The sequence below is a fragment of the Grampus griseus genome (genome assembly GCF_964374135.1).
Source record: "Grampus griseus genome assembly, chromosome: 2".
In the NCBI taxonomy this organism is placed as follows: Eukaryota; Metazoa; Chordata; class Mammalia; order Artiodactyla; family Delphinidae; genus Grampus; species Grampus griseus.
The window spans coordinates 174593605-174611016 of NC_139018.1; the positions used below are offsets into that span (position 1 = coordinate 174593605).

General features: G+C 47.3%; 1 protein-coding gene across 3 annotated transcripts in view; it reads right to left on the reverse strand.

Annotated features, from left to right (window-relative positions):
• SVIL (supervillin) overlaps positions 1-17412 on the reverse strand; it is a 150282-nt gene that overhangs the window by 98143 nt on the left and 34727 nt on the right. For all 3 annotated transcript variants that reach the window (XM_082647728.1, XM_082647727.1, XM_082647726.1), the window contains exon 2: positions 1372-1429. The gene's annotated coding sequence lies outside the window, so the exon portion shown is untranslated. The remainder of the gene's footprint in view (positions 1-1371; positions 1430-17412) is intronic.

Here is a 17412-nt window from a genome sequence, read left to right on the forward strand (position 1 = left end):
GGCCTTTGGAAGGTGATTAGGTCATGACGGTGGAGCCCTCATGAAAGAGATTAGCGCCCTTATAAAAAGAAACCCAGAGAGCTCCCTGGCCCATTCCACTAAGAGCAGATACAAGAAATCAGCAGTGGGCAACCCGGAAGTGGACCCTCACCCCACCACGGTGCACCCTGATCTTCGACTTCCAGCCTCTGGACGTGAGAAATAAATTTCTACTGTTTATCAGCCACCCAGTCAACGGTAGCCTGGACGAACTAAGACATAAGCCTTAGCTTCTATTAAAAAGATGGAGAAGATGAGAAATACGGGAGATTGTGTCAAGCCCCACAAGAGTGAGATTTCATGAGTCAAGTAAGACAACCTTACTGATAACTCTGCCTCCCCACCTGACGCTAAGATGCGCACGTAATTCATCAAAGCTTTACCCCGTCCGGTGCGTTCACAAGGCCAATGCTAACATTTTCAAATGCAGAGCCAGGCTCAGCCTGACGAGGACAGTGGTGACACAACTGTTTGTCCCGATGCTACTGAAATACAGACTTTTTAAGTAAAGAAACGATGTCTTACGTAACAAGCACATCCATGTGGAATGAGGGGTAGATCTGGGTTGGGTCCTTCTAGCATAATAAAGTGTATGTTGAAAGCCACACCTGGCTGTGTAAGAGATAATTATTTTGTGCCTCTACCTGAAAATCTCAAAACCTGTTAGGGACAGCGATGTACTAGGAGGCATCTGAGATACAGCTGCCTTGTTTGGTACCAACTTTAATTTTTGTATTATCTCATATCAGTTATGATGTACTGCATCAGGTAAATCAAATTAGCACATCAGGTAAATGAAATTAGCACCCATAACATCCTGCAGCCAATGGAACTGGAGTGCAGAAAGGTTAAGAGGCCAGGCAGCAAGAACTCACCTGGACAGGGGAGTGGCTGGATGGGTGGAGGGAGGGAAGTAAGGGGAGAAGAAAGGGCCGAAGGAAGGGAGAGAGAGAGGAGGAACAGGCTAGATCCTTTCTTAAAAAATGAAGAGCTCCCTTCCTAGAGGGATAGACTGTGAAAAGGACATCCCATGCTTAGAGGCAGGTGTGAGACAGAAAAGATAATAGCCCTTGACAAGTTTGTAATTATAGAGATATCAGTAGCCGGTTTTGCAAATAGTTCCCATAAAAAGCATTAAACACAAAAAGAATCTTTGCTAACTGAGTGCACTAAGTCAGCTCGCTTCGCATGTTTTAACGAGTCAAACTCTGGGGAAAAAACACTTTTTTTTTCAAACATTTAAAACTCATGAATTAGGAACGTAGGAGAATAATTTCAAAAGCTCTTACAAATCTTCAAAACTTAAGATTCCTTGAGCAAAGACTACTTTACCTTGGAACTATTCTTTGACGCGGGAATCCAGCAAGGCTTAAGTTTTTCTTGTTCAAATCTAAGGGGAAAGAAATAATATAAGATTGAAATACCCACACAGTCAGTTAAGACCAAAAGAAAACACTCCAATGGGAAAAGAATTCTTCAGCCTCCCTTTGAGAGCATTTAAGAAAAAGGAAACCATGAACCAGAAATGTGAATACAAAAAGGACACCTTTATGAATCAAATTCCACCACATACATTTTACTTAGGCAAGTTTTTTTGGTTTCGGTTAATAGTAGCCAAGATACTCCATGGGTTAAAAAAAAAAAAATTCTGACATAGTTCAATGCTATCATTTAAATTCTCTATGGCTACAAGAGTAACTCAAAGCAATTAAATACTGAAAAACATGGATATTATCCTCAGGAAAAAAAAAAAAAAGGAGGGAAAAAAATTGAACAATTTTGGTCCAGGTGACCAGGAAGGTTGAAAGTCATCACTGCCTGATATATTTGAGATGCTTTTAAAGAATGCATGGTGGGGGGCAGGCACGTGAGGGGTTGATGAACGGGGGGCGGGAACACTTCAGGTGTGTTTTTATTGCCTTCATTAAGATCTAAATAATAACAATACATCGAATTTGCCACCTATTTATTTTTGAAGACAAGACATATATTATGTAAAGACAGCTGGTAACAATCCCATCCGGCAAAAACACACACTGAGTGAGTTGGTTAATGAAAACCAGGCACAGACAAATGCACAGCCAGCCTTGGGTAAGTAATCTGTTTTACAAGTTTTGGCATAGAGCAACGGTTTGTCCACCCAGAAAACCACAATTAGACCACTTACGGAAATTCTTTCCCCCGTGGAAATTCCTTTTACTGTTTAATATTTGGGGGCAGAAGCTTGAGGAAAAGGAGGTACAAGATATACCGGATGCCGACATGTCGTTAGTCATTAAAATACACCCTGAATCCCGGAATTTGGAAATTCCGACCAACTAGAGAAATACAATAAAATGAAATGTATATTGCCAGTTAAACATCTAGGCTTTTCTGCTAATTACACAAATATCTTTGTGTCACATTTAGAAAAAGAGAACTCAGTTCGAAAAGGTATCAAAGCACAGGGAGATCAGCTTGGTGCTTTGTGTCGACCTAGGGGGGTGGGATAGGGAGGGTGGGAGGGAGGTTCAAGAGGAAGGGGATATGGGGACATATGTATGTGGATAACTGATTCACTTCGCTGTACAACAGAAACTAGCACAGCACTGTGAAGCAATTATACTCCAATAAAGATGTAAAAAAAAAAAAAAGCTATCAAATACTGTAGAAGAAAATTCCTGAATCTGATGCCCCAACTGTTCAAATCACTTCCTAATCGTGCATTTGGGCTCGAAAAGGCTTTTATAGACAATGGCTGAATTTCCAATGTGTCTTTCAAGATAACCTAAGCTTCTCCTTTTGGTTCAATCAGTGAGCTGAATCTGAGATGTCACTTCAGTAGTTACATTGAAAGCACATCTTTTCCTCTGGGCTCAAAAGGAAGCCACTAAAAAGACAACATTTTGTCCCAAACAGTCTCCCATGAAGACTTCGTAAAAAGACAACCACCACTGCCTACTGGAAATAATTTAGTAGATAAAACATTTGGTTTAGAAAAATATTTTAGTAAAAGTACAGCACACCCAGAACTTAATCCAAAGTGTGGGCATTCCAATTTAATCTGCAGTGTTTCCTCCATAAAGGCTTTAGTGGCTTAGCAATACCTTTAACTTACAACAGAAAAAAAAAAGTCATGTTTCTCAGCAATCGCAAGATAAGCTAACTTATAAAGTCAATGAGACATTTAAGGTATCCTTTGAGAAAACTACAGAACCGTGTAACAGGGGCATCCAAGATGAGATGGAGGATGCAAGACGCTCCCGACGTTATGAAACAGACACTTTCTCTCGCCTTACCTTGTTTCTCAGAGAACTTGAAAGCTCCCAAGTAGCTAGAAATCCCTGGGCTTCTGAACATGGTTGCACACAGAAAGTTCAGGGACAGAGCCTGCTCCACAGCTAATTCTCAACCAGCCACGGCCTGAGGCCTGTCTGAGCAAAACTAGGTTGAGCTTTTCCCAGCGCAGGGCTACAGCAATCAGGCACTGGTGTCCTTGACAGTATAGTAAACGCAAAGCAAGAGACTGCAGGCTAGAAGAGCTCAAACCCCGTAATCAGATTACAAGCAGAAATTAGGCCTGTGGATGCTGAAATAGACTGGATTCCAGGGATGGGACATTTATGAGGTTACTACTTCAAAGCCATGGGCAAATCACAGCTTCCGCTTAGGAGACAATGCCGTAACCTAACTACCATGGGGAGAGTCAGGACAACTCCTCCCTGCCTTAAAAACAAACAAACAAATAAAAACAAAACCATACAAAGCCTCTCAATGTGCTGGGAAGAAGGGAAGACTCCTAACTATTCCCAGGCCGCTCCGAGCCTGGCCTTGGCTAAGTTCAATGAAATACTTTACTGAACAGGGAGCCAAAATCCCATAGTTAAGACTTAAGATTATGAACAACATATGAGTGAAATTGTGGGAAAAGGACGGACAGATATTACTAGAGGTTCAAAAATTTTAATTTGAGACAGAAGCTCTTAAGAATTACTTATTCTACTGACCCTATTTATTTTACTTTTTAAAAAAACATTTTTAAATTTATTTATTATTTATTTTTGGCTGCATTGGGTCTTCGTTGCGGTGCGTGGGCTTCTCATTGCGGTGGCTTCTCTTGTTGCAGAGCACGGGCTCTAGGTGCGCAGGCTTCAGCAGTTGTGGCTCGCAGGCTCAGTAGTTGTGGTGCACGGGCTTCAGTAGTTGTGGCTCACGGGCTCAGTAGTTGTGGCTCATGGGCCCAGTAGTCGTGGCTCGTAGGCTCTAGAGCTCAGGCTCAGTAGTTGTGGCATGCAGGCTTCAGTAGTTGTGGCTCGCGGGCTCAGTAGTTGTGGTTCGTGGGCTCTAGAGCTCAGGCTCAGTAGTCGTGGCACACGGGCTTAACTGCTTCCCGGCATGTGGGATCCTCCCAGACCAGGGCTCGAACCCGTGTCTCCTGCATTGGCAGGTGGATTCTTAACCACTGCTCCACCAGGATGTGAGAACTTCAGTTTTGTAGTAAACCCAAACCTGCTTTAAGGACATTTTTTAGAGCAGGTTTGGGTTTACTACAAAAGTGAAGTTCTCACATACTCCCCACCCCACACGTGCACAGCCCTCCCCATCTTCGACATCTCCCACCAGATGCTATATGTTACCAAGGGTGAACCTTGGTAACACTGATACATCATAATCAGCATAGTTTAATCGCAAGGTTCACTCTTGGTGTTGTACATTCTATGAGCTTGGACAAACATACAATGACACGTACCCATCATTTTCTCTGCCCTCAAAATCCTCTGCACTCTGCCTATTCATCTCCCTCTCTTGGAGACCACTGACGTTTTTATGTCTCCATAGTTCTGCCTTTTCCAGAATGTCACAGAGTTGGAATCATACAGTACATAGCCTTTTCAGATCGGCTTCTTTCACTTCGTACGTAGTATGCACTTAAGGGTGCTCCGCGTCTTTTCATGGCTTAACAGCTCATTTCTTTTTTTTTTTTTTTCTGCAGTACACGGGCCTCTCACTGTTGCGAACTCTTCCGTTGCGGAGCACAGGCTCCGGACGCACAGGCTCAGAGGCTATGGCTCATGGGCATAGCCGCTCCGCAGCATGTGGGATCTTCCCGGACCGGGGCATGAACCCGTGTCCCCTGCATCGGCAGGCGGACTCTCAACTACTGCGCCACCAGGGAAGCCCAGCTCATTTCTTTTTAGTGCTGAATAATATTCTGGATTATAACTGGATGTAGCACAGTTTATTTCTCCATTTGCCTACTGAAAGACATCTTGGTTGCTTCCAAGTTTTGGCAATTATGAATAAAGCTACTCTAAACACCCACTGTAGGTTTCCGCGTAGGCTATACATTTTCAGCTCCTTTGGGTAAATACCAAGGAGTGTAATTGTTGGATTTTACGGTAAGAGAGTGTGCAGTTTTGTAAGGAGCTCCCGAGCTGTCTTCCAGAGCGGCTGCACCACTGCGCCCCCCCCCAGCAGCGACGAGCGTTCCTGTTGCTCCCCAGCCTCTCGCCAGCATCGCGTGCTGTCAGTGCTCTGGTTCTGGCCGCTCTGATGGGTGTGTCGTGGCGTCTCACTGTTGCTTCCATTTCCATCTCCCTGATGACCTGGGATGTGGAGCATCTTTTCAAGGGCTTATTTGCCATCTGTATCTATTCCTTGGTGAGGTGTCTGTTCAGGTCTTTGGCCCAAATTTTATTCAGTTGTTTGTTTTCTTATTGTTGAGTTTTAAGAGTCTTTTGTATATTTTGGATAACAGTTCTTTATCAGATGCATCTTTTGCAAATATTTTCTCCCAGTCTGTGGTTTTTCTAATTCTCTTGATATTGTCTTTCCCAGAACCGAAGTTTTTAATTTTAATGATGTTCAGCATATCAATTATGTTTTTCATGGATTGTGTCTTTGGTGTTGCATCTAACAAGGCATCACCATACCCAAGGTCACTGAGGTTTTCTCCTAGGTAATCTTCTGGCAGTTTTATAGTTTTGTGTTTTACATTTACGTTTATGATCCATTTTGAGTTATTTTCCATGCCGGGTGTAAGGTCTGTGTCTAGATTCTTTTTTTTTTTACACGTGAATGTCCAGTTGTCCCAGCACCACTGGCTGAAGAAACTATGTCTGCTCCATTATTTTGCTTGGGAGTCTCTGCTCCTTTAAGTAAGAACGACTCCCTGTATCTGCCTGTGTCGTTAATCTTAGAGGCAGTGAGGGCCTCACTTTCTCCATTCCTCTGTTGACGGACGTTTAGGTTGTTTCCGTGTCTTGGCTATTGTAAATAGAGCTACTAAGAACACGGCGATGCATGTATCTTTTTAAATTACAGTTTTGTCCAGATGTATGCCCAGGAGTGGGATTGCAGGATCGCAGGGTAGCTCTATTTTTAGTTTTCTGAGGACGCTCCATGCTGTTCTCCGCAGTGGCTGCACCAGTTGACATTCCCACACCTGCCTTTCTTTTTGCACAATGTTAGAGTACTCTCTCAGGATCACACAGCTCGTGGTGTGGCAATGCCAGGCTGGAAGTCCACACCCTCTCACTCTCCCCAGGACGAGTCCCACATTAGCCTGGGCACAAAAGAACGGGGGCCACTGCTATAAACTCGTCCTGGACTGACGTCATGGTGTCCCCCAGCCCAAGAGCCTGGGTTGCCTTAATGGGCAAAAAGATGAGTCTGACCCCAAGAAGAGGAGGCAAGCCAGCTGCTGCCTGCTTTTTACAAATCTCACATGATTTCCTGGTCTGGTTTTGGTGCTACAGATGTTCATCGAGACCAGGGCTGTTGACTCCAGACATGAGTAACTAGGGCATATCTGAGACCCAAAGCAAAGACGGAAGCCAATGTGCCTGCTGTGGGTGGGTGTCACGAACCAAGCAGGCGGCTGGTAAGTCTCTGATTTCTTCTCCCCTTCCCAAGGCCCTCACCTTATGGCAGAAGGACAAGGTACAGATGTTATTAGCAACTTTGAAGAGTGTATAAAACAGTGAGTCAGGAATTCTACTTCTGGAAATGTACCCAAGGAAGGAGGAGAAGCATAGTTACCGCCGTTGCGTTTATACACGTATAACGCTGGAACCAGCCCACACGGGGCCGTGGAGAATGGGTAAACAAATTACACAAGAAAAGCAGATCTGAAACTCCACTGGTGATCCGAACCCTTTTCATGAAATGTGAGACACACACACAGACATTATCAGAAACACAATAAACATCCCAAAGCATTAATTATCTCCCAACTCCGAGAGAACTCTCTCCACGCTCTCCCCTACTTCCAAAGTTTCCGCAATAGGCATGAATGGCTTCTATAATTACCAAAACAATTAAGCACAAATAAAGATGACGGTAATAGGTCCTTCTGAGATCCCAAGGCTTAGAGCTGGCCTAAAAATCCAGGGCAAAATCATGATGGGAAGCGTGCCCAGGGACCGATGGCACGAGGTCAAACCGCCCATTCCTTCTAAGCCTCCTGTAAGCATTTCTCGGCTATAAATGAAGCTGAGCCAGAGACTGGCCAACGCCCTCAACGACACGCAACACAGGCTTTCTCAAACTTGACCCCGGGGGGCCCTCCTTGAGACTCCTTCTGAAGTCGTCTTGTCTTTCCTGAAATGTGGGGCTATTGCGGGAAGCAAGAATATGGGTGCTGGGGGAGAGACGGGAAGAAAAGGTCAAAGATTCTCCAGGGATGTCTCGTAATGGGAGAACCCAGGGAGATGATTCTTGTTGTACAGCCGTGGACAATGTCACTAGGAGGCCAGGTAAGAAGGGTCACCTCCTCCATTGCCAAGGTCCAAAGATAAGGTGTTGGATGACAAAGGATCAAGGTGTTAAACCCTGAGGGAGTGTGCTGCGTGGTCATGGCTGTGGCTAGACCGGGGCCGGCGGTCCTGTGGCGGGTTCTAGCTGAGGACATCCATGCATCCCCGCAGGACAAGGGGCAGCTGTTCTTTGGGAGTCATCACCATGGTGGACGAAATGGAAACAAAGCCAGTGAAGAGGGAAAGAGACACATACCGCACCTGGCAACTAGCCATTTTTCTACCATACCCGGTGGGATGATGGGCAGAAGCTGGGAAGACCTGGCCAGCATGCTGACAGCATGGTGGGGTGGGTGCAGTGCTGAGTGCTCTAGGGCAGCGGTCCCCAACCTTTTTGGTTTCGTGGAAGACAATTTTTCCTTGGCCGGAGTCAGGGGGGGTGGGGGAATGGTTTCGGGATGATTCAAGCGCATTACATTTATTGTGCACTTTATTTCTATTATTATTACACTGTAATATATAACGAAGTAATTATACAACTCACCATAGTGCTGACAGGAGGCGGTAACGCGAGCGACGGGGAGCGGCTGTGGATAGAGATGAAGCTTCGCTCGCTCACCCACCACTCACCTCCTGCTGTGCGGCCCGGTTCCTAACAGGCCAGGGACTGCTACCGGTCCATGACCCGGGGGTTGGGCACCCCTGCTCTAGGGCGCTAACTCATGTGGTCCTCCCTAGGAGATCCTACTAGTATCGCCCCCTGCAGATGAGAAAACTGAGACACGGTGTGATCTGGGAGAAATATGCAAGCCTAGATTGACCCTTTAAAACGCATCTCTAAAGGCAGATCAGCCATTCGCTGGGCAGACAGCCAAAATAAAATCAAAGAGGGAAATACAGAGGCGAGGTCATGACTCAGTGAGAAAATGATGCGCAGGCACCCTGAACGCTGGAACGTGTTATTTAATCCACGCAGGGATCTACATACTGAAAAGACCTGCAGGCATACGGCACCGGGCTGTGTGACCGCACCCTGCGTCTCTCACTGTGCTCCCTAAATTGCAACTGGGGCAGCCCCAGACCACAGGAAAGTGACCTGAAATCTAAGGCAACACGGGCCGGTGTGCAATGACTAACAACTGTCCGAATACACACTGTTGTGAGTTACCAGTGCATTCCTAAAATTAAGACGTGCCACACGATTTTAACGAAATCTACCGTAAGCTACTAAGGTCGATGGCTGGGCTGACATTCCACAGTGAAGGATATATGTTTACAGCCTCCGAAAGGAGCATTCTGCACGCCAGCAGCAGCTGTAAACGGTATTCTCATTTTCTTTAGTGGATTTTATGTATGTGCACAGACTCTTAATCTGGGGCAGAATTGCCGGCCATGAGGTAATCCCATCAGCGGGGAGACCGTTGGGTCCCTTTCATTTCCCCTTTATCACATACTGGTTATTCATGCATTCCAGATGCCTCATTTTAGTGTGCACTGTGAAATGCTCTGTAAATTTTCGTTAGTGGTAATATTTAGGGCAAGTCTGCAAATAAAATTGGGTGTTGTGTGATTATGTAAGGTAATTTAATACAGGCCACGTATGCAGAGATGAAAAGGCAAAAGTACTTTCAACAATAAGAAATATTACCACTCACAGATATCTCTTTATCAGATGTGTTGAAAGAAACATGCCAGGTCTTGCCACATTCCAGAATTCTTTTTTAAAGAAAAGGCCTATTGCAATCCTTCAAAAGACTTATTAACGCTTTACACTAAACGTTCAAACAAGTAACGTTAACATTTGTTGTGAGAATTTAATCATCTGAACTTCTGGCCGATTTTGAATCTATAGCTAGTGAATCTTGCTGGAAAACGATCCAACGAGCTTAGAGAGGATAATCCACTGTTTCTCAGAGCGAGAGAAAAATAGACAAAGGGCAGTTTCGTGTTTAAGATATACAGACAGTGGCATATTATTATTCAGCCTTAAAAAACGGCATTCTGACACATGCTATGAACATGTGTCATAGATGAACCTTGAAGACCTCACGTTCAATGAAACAAGCCAGACACAAAAGGACAAACCTTGCATGATGCCACAGAGAAGAGGGAGAAGCAGAAGAGTCAAGTTTATAGACACAGAAAGGAGAGTGTGGTCACCAGGAGCTAGGGGGAGAGGATGCTGGGGAGTTCGCGTTTAATGGAACAAATTCAGTTGGGGAAGAAAGCAAGCCCTGGAGGTGGATGGTGACGATGGCTGTACAATGTGAATGTGCTTAAGGCCACTGAACGGTGCCCTTCAAAATGGTTAAAGTGGGGGACTTCCCTGGTGGCGCAGTGGTTAAGAATCCGCCTGCCAATGCAGGGGACACATGTTCAAGCCCTGGTCTGGGGAGATCCCACATGCCGCGGAGCAACTAAGCCCGTGCGCCACAACTACTGAGCCCGTGAGCCACAGCTACTGAGCCCACGTGCCACAACTAATGAAGCCCGAGCACCTAGAGCCCGTGCTCTGCAACAGGAGAAGCCACCGCAATGAGAAGCCCATGCACCGCAACGAAAAAAAGTAGCCCTCGCTCGCCGCAACTAGAGAAAGCCCGCGCGCAGCAACGAAGACCCAACGCAGCCAAAAATAAAATTTAAAAAAATAAAGTAAAAAAAATTTTAAAAAAGGGTTAAAGCGTTAAATTTTGTGTTACATATATTTTACCACAATTTTTAAAAATGTACACTGTAGGTAAAGCACAGACAGACACAAGATGTAGGCAGGTGCTGGACGTCCAGGGCACAGTTCCTCCGAAGGGCAGGGGACCAAAGACGGATGCTGACCTGGGTCGGGGAGACACCAAGGATGTTTCTGACCCGTTAGGGCACCAACACACAAAGGGCCCTTACGTGGTGATGTGATGAATAAACAGACACTTAGGTGTTTACTGTATAAAACTGAAGCTATCTCCTAGATCATCATAAGGTGCAGACACCCTTTCTTTAGAGCAGCAGGGGCCCAAGCCCCATCTCACTGAGGAGATACCCCATCACAGGGGAAGGACGCGGACAGGATTACAACGACCCAGGAAAGTCGGAGAATGCCGATCGCTCAATACGCACTAGTGGATGGTTTTCACATGAACAGAAAGCTAGGAGATACTGAATCATCAGATGGGAGAATTTTCTAAGAGTCTAAAAATCCAGATGGCAGACAAGTAAACACGTCAAATCCCTGTTGATATCTGATAGATCCTAACTGTTCAGGGTTATGCCAGAGTGATTTGAGGGAAACAGCTCTGAGTAAAAGAACTTCTGGGCTTCCTCGTCCTCAGAAGGGCCTCTTAATAAAGCAACACCACGGCCACCTCCACAACACTCAGTGTGAAAACCCAAGAAAAATGCAGCGATCTGCCATTCCCAGTGCCCCTAATGTTTCCCAAAGGTTATGTTAGCTGGTACCCCAAAGCCCTTGCCTAGAGTCTGAAAACAGGTTCCAATGCGTTTGCTGGTTGATTGGGGCCGGGGGGAAGAGGGGTGTCAGTGACACCTGACTGTTCATGGTGGCTTTTCCCTTGGCAAGGGTCACCGAGAAGGCAGATCCTGTGCTCACACATTGAGTGGCAATGGAAGGTCATGAGAAAGACGTCGAAGACGTATTCTTCTCTGCTCGCAGAAATGCCTAAAGATATATTTGCACTTCTGAGTCAGTTTCACACCTGATAATAGGCAAATGATGCAAAACATGGGTGCCCTCAGAGCCACGTGGGGTGCTTGTTAAAAATGAAGACCCTCCCCCATTCTCTGGAGGTCCAGTGGTTAAGACTCTGTGCTTCCGGGACTTCCCTGGTGGTGTAGTGTTAAGAATCTGCCTGCCAATGCAGGGGACACATGTTCAAGCCCTGGTCCGGGAAGATCCCACATGCCGCAGAGCAACTAAGCCCGTGTGCCACAACTACTGAGCCTGCGCTCTAGAGCCCGCGAGCCACAGCTACTGAAGCCCACGTGCCACGACTACTGAAGCTCGCGTGCCACAACTACTGAAGCCCACGTGCCACAACTACTAAAGCCCGCGTGCCTAGAGCCCGTGCTCCGCAACAAGAGAAGCCACCGCAATGAGAAGCCCGTGCACCGCAACAAAGGGTAGCCCCCGCTCACCACAACTAGAGAAAGCCTGCACTCAGCAACGAAGACCCAATGCAGCCAAAAAAAAAAATAATAATAAATAAATAAATAAATAATCTTTTTTTTTTTTTTAAAAAAAAGGCTCTGTGCTTCCAATGCAGGGGGAGCGGGTTTGATCCCTGGTTGGGGAACTATGATCCCACATGCTGCATGCTGTGGCCAAAAAATTTTAAAAAAGAAAAAAATATATAACAGAGCTGTAATTATATTTTAAAAAAATAAAATGAAGGTCCCCCTGCCGCAGACGATTCTGAGATGGTCGAAAGTTCGGAAACCACTGGTCCATGCCATTTGTGATGTGAGGACATAGAATCAGAGGATGAGTTTGAAGAAGGAAGGCTTCTATACGGTGACTGGTGAGCCTTACGAGTGGCGAGGAGAGGGCTGGACATGGCAGGAGGAGGGGACAAAAGCATGAGAAATGGGATGAGAACGATGCTTAAAGGAGGTGCGAGCTTAAATGGGGCCCCATCCAGGAGCTGAGAGGGGGCCCCACCAGGCCATTCAGAGGTAGGGGTGGCAATAGAGAGCCTCCTGGATTGGGATGGGGGAATACATGTGCTGTGAAGAAACATGGGAGCTGTCACTGAAGCCCAAGCAGAAAAAGAAATGTCAGGTCCCCCTTCACAGCCGGACACCAAGCTGAAATGTCACACTGCACGGTCTGCAGGTGGTGAGAGAACAAACCCGGTCTCAGGAACAGAGAGGGGCCGACCAACATCTCCTAACATGTGGCCTGTGTGCCTCTTAGCATTTCAGCCTCTGAACTGGGACTGTAGACAGTGAAATGCAGAAGCTTCTACAAACCACACTTCGGGGATTAAGAACCTCAGGACTGCGATCCCCTCCCCAACCTGGCTGCCCCCAGCGCTCCTGCGGCTTGGTCTGCGTTAGACGTGACCAGCCAGTCTTCACGTCCCGGCCACTTGAAGCCGGTGAGACAAAGGTCTTTAGACCTCTGGACCCGTCTCTTCTCACACAGGATTCACTGAGCAACTACTAGAGGTCAGGCACCAGGGCGTCGGTACCGTGAGTCAGTTCACGGTCTGGATGAGGAAATCACCTACTACATCAAGGGTGGGTGCTTGTACGTGGCAGCACAGTCCTTCTCCCCCTGGTATCTCCGACTCTTTGAAAGTTTCCCTGCTTCCTCCATTACTCCCATCAAGTACGTGCATTTGTCTTCCCAGGTACGCTACTCTTCCTGGGTCTAATGAGAGGACGTTCCACGAGCTTTAGACCAACCGAGAGCACAAGCGGAATTGAAGGAAAACAGTGCAGCGGTCCTGCGGGGACCCAGTCCCCATAACAGAGAACCGACGACTCCGTCTTCCTCCTCTTGGCCTTCAAACCACCCAGTGATACGAGCTGAAGCATTTCCGCTGTGACAGAGCATGTAAGTAAGCACGTAACTGTAGAGTCCTAGACAAGTATAAATCATCGTATGACTTTCTACATTTAGACAGATTTGGAGTGAAGTATTTACTGTGGCTCCACCGTAGCTAATCACTTATTGAGGTGATTAAGGGATAATCAAACACAGTTGGTTAAAGCAGTATAATCGATGTGAGTCAGTGATTAAGTCATTTTCCTCCTCTTTGAAAAAGACAACACTTTCACTTTCCAAAACCAGTGACTATGCCTCAAAATCAAACCCCCATTTATCATTAAAGCTATATCCATATATTTTAAAATCAAATGGGAAAACTCAGTTGCCCACCCGCTAGAATTCTAACTTCCACATTCAACGTAACAAGGATGTCAAAGCTTCAAGCAATTGTCTCGGAACTTACGACGCAGTAGACTTGCGGCGTCTAATACAGAGCCGCACATTGCACGTGCTTACGGGAAGCCTCTTCCCTCCTCCCGACACCTTTGTGAGGCATAAAGAAAACGTCTCCGCTTGAGAGACTTCTCTGCTCTCTCTCATCCTACACACAGTTCATCTTCTTCTCTTTACAATTTGAAGTGCAAGGTATACAATGGAACATTAGCCCATAAAAAGAAACGAAACTGAGTTATTTGTAGTGAGGTGGATGGACCTAGAGTCTGTCCTACAGAGTGAAGTAAGTCAGAAAGAGAAAAACAGATACCGTATGCTAACACATATATATGGAATCTAAAAAAAAAAAGGTTCTGAAGAACCTAGGGGCAGGATAGGAATAAAGACGCAGACGTAGAGAATGGACTTGAGGACACGGGGAGGGGAAGGGTAAGCTGGGACGAAGTGAGAGAGAGGCATGGACATATATACACTACCAAACGTAAAATAGATGGCTAGTGGGAAGCAGCCGCATAGCACAGGGAGATCAGCTCGGTGATTTGTGACCACCTAGAGGGGTGGGATAGGGATGGTGGGAGGGAGGCACAAGAGGGAAGAGGTATGCGGATATATGTATATGTATAGCTGATTCACTTTGTTGTACAGCAGAAACTAACACACCATTGTAGAGCAATTATACTCCAATAAAGATGTTGGAAAAAAACTGTGAAGGGCAATCATTTCCCCCTGGCCAATGAACTTTGTATCAAGTCCCAGGGTCTTATAACGCCCTGGCAGAGCTCAGCACCAAGATAACACGTCCCCTTTTGAAGAGGTCAGAGGTTTATGTATTAAGAAAAGTATCTCAAAGCCACAGCCCATGCCTTGAGGAGCCAATCAGCTAAGCAGGCCACAGAGATGGAAATGGACACTTTAAACAGGAAAAGAAAAAAAAAAGGATTTCTTTAACAGGAAGGGGAAAGTCATTTCACCCTTTTCCTGAAGGACAAGAAGCAGAGGTAAGTCGATGAAAGGACGATAACAAGGTCAAACATGCCCTCTGCCCCTGCGGTGAAAGTCCACACACAGGAGCCCAATCTGACCCCAGGGGGAGGAGAGTCCCTTGTTCACAGAGGCGTCTGGTGAGCTTCTGGAGGGAGTCACCTGAGCAGGGGATGGGGCAGCTGGAACACCTGCTGTAGGTGCCCTTCCTTCTTGGTGGGTGGTCCAGCGCCTGCACCAGGTGCAGACGGGAGAGAAGGAAACGGCTTAGACCAGAGACATGAACTTGAACTCTCCTCTGGCCAAACCCGCCCCTCCCCGTCCCCCACAGCTCTGGTTCACCAGCTGCTTAAACTCAAGAACGTGAGACACCTGAACAAAAGTTTCAGTATAGAAAAGTGCCGTCTTCCCTACTTTCTAGCTACCGCATCCAGTTTTGGGGGAAAAAAAATGCAAAAGAGAAAAGATGGACTCGGCGTAAAAAGTTCCATCAAGTTAGGTATTTCCCTTGGACGCTGAGCTGTGGCTACCATCCACCGAGGCTCATTAGACCTTATTACTGAAGAGAAACAAAGAAGATGTAAGGAACGGCATTTTGGAAGAGAAATTTCCATGGAGAGGTCATTTCAGGGCCTGTCAGTCAAACCTGCATTTTACAGGGAGCAATGGAAGTGACTGGTCCAAGGTCCTATGCCCGTTTGTGGCAGCCCCAGAACTCAGATCCCCGCCCCCAGGACTGTCCTTTGCACGGTGCCACCTTGCTGCCCGGTGACAGCTCCCCCGTACGTGACCGCTCCCCTAGAAAGACAATAAAACACCATCAAGATCCTGACTTGCCAAAACATCCTGGACTAAAAGGAAAGCGTTAAACGTTCCCTGGTTAAGTCCATACTTCATCGAGTAAGTCCTGACACAGGACTCGACAGAACAAGCTTCACGGTAAGTGGAGCACCAGGAAAACGAGCTATGCCCCTCTGTCCTTCGGGAAGTCACCTCCTCTTTTCCAGCCACACCATAAAGTGTGTCTGCCACGGAGCGTGCCTGTTCTGACATCACCGCCCCAGAATTAATTGAGCAGTACTAGGCCGCGTCTCCAGGGTCTGGGCTCCTTACAGGACGCAGCCCACTGCCACCCGCTGCGCTGGCCTGTCCCCAGGCGCCAGCCTTCTCGGCCTGCTGGTCTGCCTAATAAGGCCGTGTGCAAGTTGACGGGCTGGCTGGCTTTTAGGTCACCTACTGTTCACCGTACAGACTCCGAGGCTCACAAGCAAAGCCAGAGCCTACCTTTGGGCAGACAAAGGGTCACCCTTTGCCAAAGCTCTTAAAAGCCTGCCCAGTTGGTCCATTTACATAATAACAGAGCCTGCTGCAGAGTCTGCCAGCCTCCAGATCTGATGGCTTTCTGAGCTAAAGGAACTTCAGCTGGGGCCTGGGGCCAGGGAGGCTGTGCAAGGGAAACCTCTTTGCCTCTGCCTTCCCCGGGCCCCTCCAGGCTCCATCAGAGAGCGCGCACCGTCTGGCTTCGGAGCAACCTCTGTGGCGTGCATCCTGACTCCCCCAGACGCCCCGACTTCAAAAACAGCTGCTGACTGTCTCCAGATAGGTTGCGTGTCCTGGGTCCTTAAAAGGGGGTCAGTGGGTCAGGTGTAGGAACAACACTTAGCATTCCGGGAAAATAAACTTCTGTATTTTCTAATAAAGAGTCTGAGCTCTGAGCCAAACCACACCTGAATACCAGCATTCCTTACTTCCATTTCTGTTCCGGTCTGGGCGCCTTGGACTCTTACGCATACAAGGACGAGACCGTGTCTGTGTGATTAATGACAGCACATTCACCCGTGGCTCCAATTTCCTTTTGCTTTTAGCCATCGGTCTGTCCTTCAGAAGGTGGTCCACCTGCTGGGTCACCCAAATCTGATACGTCCCCACAGTTTCCAACGCTACCAGAATTCCGAGTTTCACCAGGGGACTGCCAATGCGAGATAAAGAGGGGTCAGGGAGCAAGAAATAGCAAACCTGGAGGACGGGTCCCCCCCCAACCACTCGTTCACACGTGAAGCCACACATACAGCGAGATGCTGATGGATTACGGCAAAGAACACTGACCCAACAGCCACATCCCCCTTGTGCTCACGTCCAACGTGAACTTTTTCCCTGTGAACTTGGCCTCCTTTTGAATGGCTCAGAGCCCCAGTGAACACAGAGCAGCCGTCCTTTTGCTTCTCACAGGAACGGAGTTTGGAGGGGCTGAAACCAGAGTCACGAGAAACGGAGGCCTCGTCCGTGCTAAAGTGCTGGGCACGTAAATATCAGATCAAGCTTTGGTTTCCATGAATCCGGCGTTTACCTATTCAGTCCCCGGCGGTGGGGGGATTCTCTAACAGAGATATTAGGAAATTCCTGTCTAGATATTCCTGGCAAAGAGCAAGAGGGTGAGAAGGGTGATACTGAAGACGGAAAGCTTGGGCGCAGCCCTGGAAAGCGGAGTTTAAGAAAGGACCGTCCACCCCCATCGGGCCCTAACCTGCCTCTGCCCTCCTCGCAACCTGGACTCTGAAGGGACTGGCTCGCTCTCTCCTTTATGGCCTTGAAATCAGGCAAAGCAGGGGAGGGCCAGGCAGGGCCAGAGCCTGGAGGGGCGGAGAGCTGCTCCTGGATCCCCGTCACCCCTGGAAAGGGAAGGCAGTCCGAGCTGGCAACCCC